The following is a 7,098-nucleotide window of genomic DNA, read 5'->3' as shown; positions in this document are numbered from 1 at the left end:
ATAACTGTGGTCGGCATCTTCTTTCTTCACGGTACTGCTGTTTTCTGGCATCTGTAAAGAGTGGCATCCGAATGGGGGAGGGGGTCGCACACCTGTGGATCATACCTTTGCAACACGTGACACACACATATATGACAACAAGTAACACTCCCAAACACATCAAAACATTCAAAAGTTTTTGCTCCAAGTGATCTAAGCCATTCACCTAACCCCAAGGGTGATAATTTGTCACTTCCCTTTGTAACCCTCTTTTGAATCTCTTGTATTTCATCCAGTTCATGCTGCACATTGCTACACTGATCTGGAATAAAAACACAACATTGTTCCTCAATTAGGACACATACCCCTCCTTTTGAAGCTAAAACATAGTCTAAAGCAATTCTGTTTTGTAAGGCCATAAGCCTGATCTGAACCTGTTCTTGGTTTAATGATGAAAATTAAAAACTGCAAAATTAAGGCCACATCCTTCCTGTAAATTGTTATCTGACTAAACATACATTTTTACACAGGTTTCATTGGTTGGTGGAGACACTTGACCCATAAATTGATTCTTGTTCCTAGTGTGTGATACACCCTTTAAAGAGGTTCCCTTAAAAAATTGGAAAAATACAGAAATTATACACATAATACTAAAAACCTTATTTTATGCAAGCAACCTTTCTTTGGATATGCAGTTGCTAGATAAAAGAAATTGCATCTATCTCTATCATCATATATTTTCAGAATCATCACAACATTCTATTACTGAGAATTGAGGGGGTTTGGTATCTGTGGAAGCTAAATGCATGATCCTCACCCTGCACGCATTGTATACATCATTCACTCAGAATATCAGAACAGACGATGTCTGCGATGGTCAACATGGCTGACTTATGATCCTTTCCTTGTGGCTGACACACGCCCCTGGGTGACCCCCTCCTTTCGGTGGAGGTGCAACACACTTCTGGATCAAAGTTTTGCTGCACATGACACATACATAGAGAGTGATGAGTACTGCCAAAACACATACAAGAGCTTTCACAAGCCACGCTTCCAGGAAACCAATCCTCCCATCAAGGCTCAATTCTACATACACCTTAAATTTCTAACTTAACACACTCTAAAGAATAAAAATATTGAGTCTCTGAAAAAATGAAATGTTCTGATAAAACCTGGCCTTAGCCTGGTGTCTTATTTTCCTCGTTGGTTAACGGTTAGAGTTTTGACTCGGCAAGACGTTAACTTGATGCGGCTGTGCTTTAGGTGACTTTGGTCTTTGGTGGCGCTGGAACGTTTGGTGGAGCTGGAACGAGCTTTACTGTACTTTGGGTCCAGGAAAATGACTCTGCCGCTTTAATTGCTGTATTGGTGATTACTTTAGGCCTTTTCACCTGGGATGAAGAGCATGCTTGCGCAGGAAATATGTGACTATTAAACCCATCTCGAGTAGGTGCACTTTCAACGTTGCCTAGAGAGACTCAAAAAATGTATTAGTTGCATACAACTTATTGTTTTATTACCAATAACATGGTCCTTAATTCGTTCCTTTGGACTGCTGATAGTCATAAGTCATCCCATATGTGTCTCATAGGGAGATAATTTATACCTAGGACTAAATTCTTGTATCAATGTGTTTACTCCTGTCTTAGCATCCACATATAGACAGAGGTATTCCCTATTAATGTTCCTAATTCATTCCTCAAATTAAAACTAAGTAGCCACTGTGAACCTGACTTTGATACAATCTAAGTTCCTGAAACTTTAGGGCCTCATCCCTTGCTAACCCACTTGTTTCCATAATTAATTCTATCCTGTCTGCAGGCCATATCCCTAAGACCTGGGAAACTGTCAGAGTTTGACCCAATCTTCAAAAGTGGGGACAAAAAACACTGTCTCAAACTACAGGCCAATATCCCTTTTCCCAATACTATCCACTGTTATGGAAAAATATTCCCTCCCAATTAAACAATTATTTTACCCATACAAATTTCCCTAGCCACTCCCTATCTGGCTTTTACCCCAAACACTCCACTGTAACGATTCTGTTAAAAAAAAATTGAAATGCCTTGTATATAATGCATACCTTATTCACTTATGTAACTGCTTTTGCAACTATGTATCCCCTGTATTTAACCCTATACACACGACACACCCACAAATGAGAGGTGACTCCCAAATTCACCACTTCCTGGCAACACCCTCATTTACTTTTCAACCCCTGACCTTACACCTGCCATACAAACCTAAGTTTCTGAATGTCCCTCTGTTATCTCATCCTGGAAGGCCCTCTTTCGCCTTAAATTTAACATGGCAAAAACAGAGTTCCTCATACTTCCTCCCAAACCTGACCCTATTATCTAGTTTCACATTACTCTTGAATCTTCCATGCAGTAGCTCAAGCACGCTGCTTAGGGATCACTCCCAACTTCTCTCTCATATTCTCCTCTTTCATTCAAAACATTTCTATAACTGTCGCTTTTTCCTCCACAATATCACAAAGATACACCTGTTCCTCTGTTGCTCAACTATTAAAACTCTGATTCAGACCCTCATTCTCTCCCCTCTTGCTAACTATAATCCCCTGCTATCCCAGCTTCCTGACTTTCACCTGTCTTCCCTACTATCTCTCCCAAACGCTGCTGCCAGAATCACTCTACTCTTTAAACTCTGATTCTGCGTTTCCCCTCCTGAAATTCCTCTCCTGGCTTCTAATCAAATTCTACTGTTTCTGTACGCTCTCCCTACCTACCAATTAGATTGTAAGCTCCTCAGAGCAGTGACTTCTCTTTGCTCAACTTTTACTTTTATGTCTGGATCACTTATTCCATGACCTCTTACCTTTACCCTTTGCTACCTATATGATTACGACGTGCACCACTTCTGTGAAGCGCTGTGCATATTAATGGCGTTATATACATGAAAACATACAATACAATATATACTTCAAACAATGCTTATGATCTTTTACCCACATTTTTGAACACAAAATATTCCCAAACATCTTAATCCTCTAGAAATAAAATTGAAATGTGTTTTTACTCGTTAAACACAATACAGAACACACACAATACAAAAAACTTCTCTCACACACAGCCACACAACATCACAAAAATAACAAACAAATAAAATAAAAACATTTCTCCCCTATAACGCAACAATTTCACCCTGCAACTATTAATAAAAGTTCCCTTCTCTTTCTTTACTCTCATAAATAACCTGACTTTAAAACTACTCTGATGCTCTGGAGCTTTCTGAGTTAAACTTTCGTATCTTAGCACATTCCTCGCGCTGGAGAAAAAAGTGGGGGCACGCTCTGTGCTGCTGCGATTTTGAAACTCTTTCTTTCAGACCTTTGATTTCATTGTGAGCAAAAAATATTCATGTTTTCGTACGTACTTGCAAGTTTTTGGATGGTGATTTGTGCACACGTGATACTTAGCATGGTTTATCTTTCACACAGGTAATCATTCAGGAAAAATTCATTAGGGTATCAAATCCATCTAACCACTCTCCATTAAGGGCGCAACAATTTTACTTGCCGGCACCGAAACTTGAGTTTATATCAGGAAATGATTTATAACCACTTATTGCATGTGGGGAAATTGAAGGAAAAGCTTATACGTTCACAACTGATTTCTGCGGTGTCCGCCAGCCGGTCATTGCCATGCTTGACTTTTGCCACAAAAACCTCATAAAATCCAAAGATTTATACTACCACAGACACACAGGGATTACTGAAAGTTAGAAGGTTCCACTATGAGCCCTTGCGTTCGCATTCTTACGGATAAGAAAACCGGTGCGGCTACTCATAGTTTCACTCTTCCTTCAATAGTAATTTATTGCAAACAAACTTTTTTCATTGGGGTGGCATGTTTTTCACTGGGACTTGCATGTGTATTTTCATTTGAACTTGCATGTATTTTTCATTGGCCAACAAAACATATTTATATTGTCTCTTTTTTTTTTTCTGTATCCATTCTTTATAATCTTTGTCTGCAGACACACAACCTCTAACGGCAAATTCTGAGAACTGTGGTTTCCCATTATTCTCCTCTTACAGTAATCAAATTTAATTGACCTGTACAATACTTCTTCGGTTACAGAAATCAAATTTAATTGACCTGTACAATTTACCTGATACAATAATCAGCGCAAGCTGATTACGTACAACTCTTTTGGCATGTTATTGTTCTGATTTTTTCACCATAACTATACCCAAGAAAACACTTGAATTACTTCAGCGGGTCCAACCCAGCCCAGATAAACCTTATACTTCTATAACATGGATACAGATAAGACCTTCTAAACAGATATCCATAAATAACCTCATTTGGTATGTTACTGACAAGACAGAGCAAATGTACAATCAGGGACCCTTCCTGCTCAGACAACAAAAATATTTATCACAACCCAGGACAGTCTGAAAAACAATCCCTTACGCATACAAATACTCACCTTCATCACCAAAACACCAAAAATTTTAATGGGACTCTCACCTTAATCCCAATAAAACTTAAAACTTAACACTTTAAAATGGATACAGGAACAGACAAATAAACTTATTTGACACTGCTAGGTTAACCCGTCAACACAGATTGAGACACCCTTCAAAACACATCTCTCTACACATCACTCAAAACAACTTTTTAAACTCAGGCTTTCCTCAAAAGGTGCCTTTTACCTTGATTCTTATGAGCGCTCAGATTTGAGTGACCGAGGAGTGGTTTTTTCAGGTGCTCAGCTTCCGGTGTTTTTTGGGTTTCTATTCGGTGCGCCATCTGATAAAGCTCTGTGAAATAACAACACAAGTCTGAGGTTATATTTTGCAGAATGACAAATAAGTTTATTGCTTGTGCGGTGCACACGCAGAGGAGAGTTTCAAAATAAAACCCTCCCAAAGACATGGTGCATACAGGCATTATTTATACACAAAATACTAAACCCACGCCCCCTCTACAAGGTTGCGTGTCGTCACTACGTAAGCGTAAAAGTTAAACAAATTATGCACACGAATACATTGAGTTGATGACATTATGGGATGTCTAAATGAGATGATTCAGCAATAATACTTTATTAAGCTGGTGACCTTTTCTCTACATACAGAAACCATCCCTATCAGTCTGGCCTTTTTCATAACATTGGCACTTTGCTCAAGGTTTTTCAAGGTTTTTGGCTTAGCTGAACCGCTCAATATCAATTGGAACTTCAGAAGAAAAAATGTATTTTAAATTAACGTTCATTCCACTTTCATACAGACAATAGACAATATCAGGCACCTAGGATGGATGCTGACTCAAAATGGTTGCTTAGATCCCAGTGCTGTTATGTCAGACCCTCCCCTTACGTCAAATTCTCACTTTGTCAACCCTATAACTATGAAAGTGTAGTTCCAGAGAGTCTGCTGAAGCTAACCTTTCAGACATTTTACAGTAGGGTTCAGACCAAAGCAAACAACTAGTTACTGTGCAATTGTACTTCTTTTCTAAGATATGTTTTTTCTGAAATGAGTCACCATCTTGCCAACAAGTTGTGCTCTTCTCTTACACAAGCAAATATAACAGATACATGGTGTGTTCAGCAGTTACCATACCCCTTAAACAGTTACGGGGACTGCTATGTAAATACAGTTAGAGGATGTGTTAGCATTGTAAATGTGTAATTTCAATGTTTTTGTAAGAAGAAAAAGAGTGGAGATGCTGGGGATTGAACCCAGGACCTCACAAAGCATGCGCTCTACCACTGAGCTACATCCCCTTCTTTAGGTAAATTGTTTTGGTAAAACGTTTTGGTGGCAGCCCAAATAAGAGAGTTATACTATTTAGTCATTTTAAAAATAACATGTAATGACCTCCCTGTCTGGGAAATTAACCCCTGTTTTGTGTGTGATGGGTTGGAAATTATACTAGCAATGATTGGTTGGAAGAAATTTTGAAAAAGGTATGTCCAATGTCCAACAACACAGAATTTTCATAGCACAATCCTGGAGTACATCTCAGTGACAAGCATACAAATAGGACATGACATCTAATTAAACAAAAATAGACGTGATGAATCCCCGAAAGTGTATAATGGTGAAACATTTAGTAGGTCCACGGAGACAATGAAAAAACATCAAAATATAACTGTGAGCAACTATAGTGACAAAGTGAGAATATGACGTAAGGGGGGGGGGGGGTCTGACATAACAGCACTGGTATCTATGCAACCATTTTAAGTCAGCATCCATCTTAGGTTTTGTCTGAGTGAACGGGTTATGAGATGGACGTTTTTGAATGAGGTTTTTGCTTTCAACTTTCAAGTGAGAATAAACCAAGCAGCTAACTGAAAAACCTTGAGCAAAGTGCCAATGTTATGAAAAAGGCCAGACTGATAGGGATGGTTTCCCATTCCGAAGGTGGGGGTTTTTGAGGTTCTGTATGTAGAGAAAAGGTCACCAGCTTAATAAAGTATTCTTGCTGAATCATCTCATTTAGACATCCCATAATGTCATTAACTCAATGTATTCGTGTGCATAATTTGTTTACCTTTTACGCTTACGTAGTGACGACACGCAACCTTGTAGAGGGGGCGTGGGTTTAGTATTTTGTGTATAAATATGCCCTGAATGCCACCATGTATTTGGGAGAGCTTTTGTTTTGAAGCTGTCTCCGTTGTGCACTTGACCAGAATAAATTCACGTGTTATTCTGTTTCAAAATAACCTCAGACTGTGTTTTTTATTTACGCTGTTCACAATAGTAGCACAGAACATAACCAAACAAACCATATATATTTTTATAGAAAAAAGTGATGGGTTCTTAGAAATAATTTTGAACTTAGGATCGCTATTCAATTTCTTCCACTGTATTAATACACTGTTTCTAATCTTATTTGATGCGATAGAATAAGGGAAAATCAAGTGTATTAACCTTTTCTATAGTTGGTATAAAATGGTATCAAAATACTCTCTAGCAGCAATTGTACCAGCAATTTCTGTTAGATGTCTTCCAATATTCCTGGGTTCACTTGCAATCCTCTTTAATTGCAGACGATGACTCAAGGGGAAATTGTTCACCAATTCTGGAGAACTATTGAAGGTTGTTACAATCAGTAGCTTTTATGTATTTATCAGTTTGTACGG

This window comes from Ascaphus truei, chromosome 19 (genome assembly GCF_040206685.1).
Source record: "Ascaphus truei isolate aAscTru1 chromosome 19, aAscTru1.hap1, whole genome shotgun sequence".
In the NCBI taxonomy this organism is placed as follows: Eukaryota; Metazoa; Chordata; class Amphibia; order Anura; family Ascaphidae; genus Ascaphus; species Ascaphus truei.
This window is presented reverse-complemented; position numbering follows the sequence as displayed.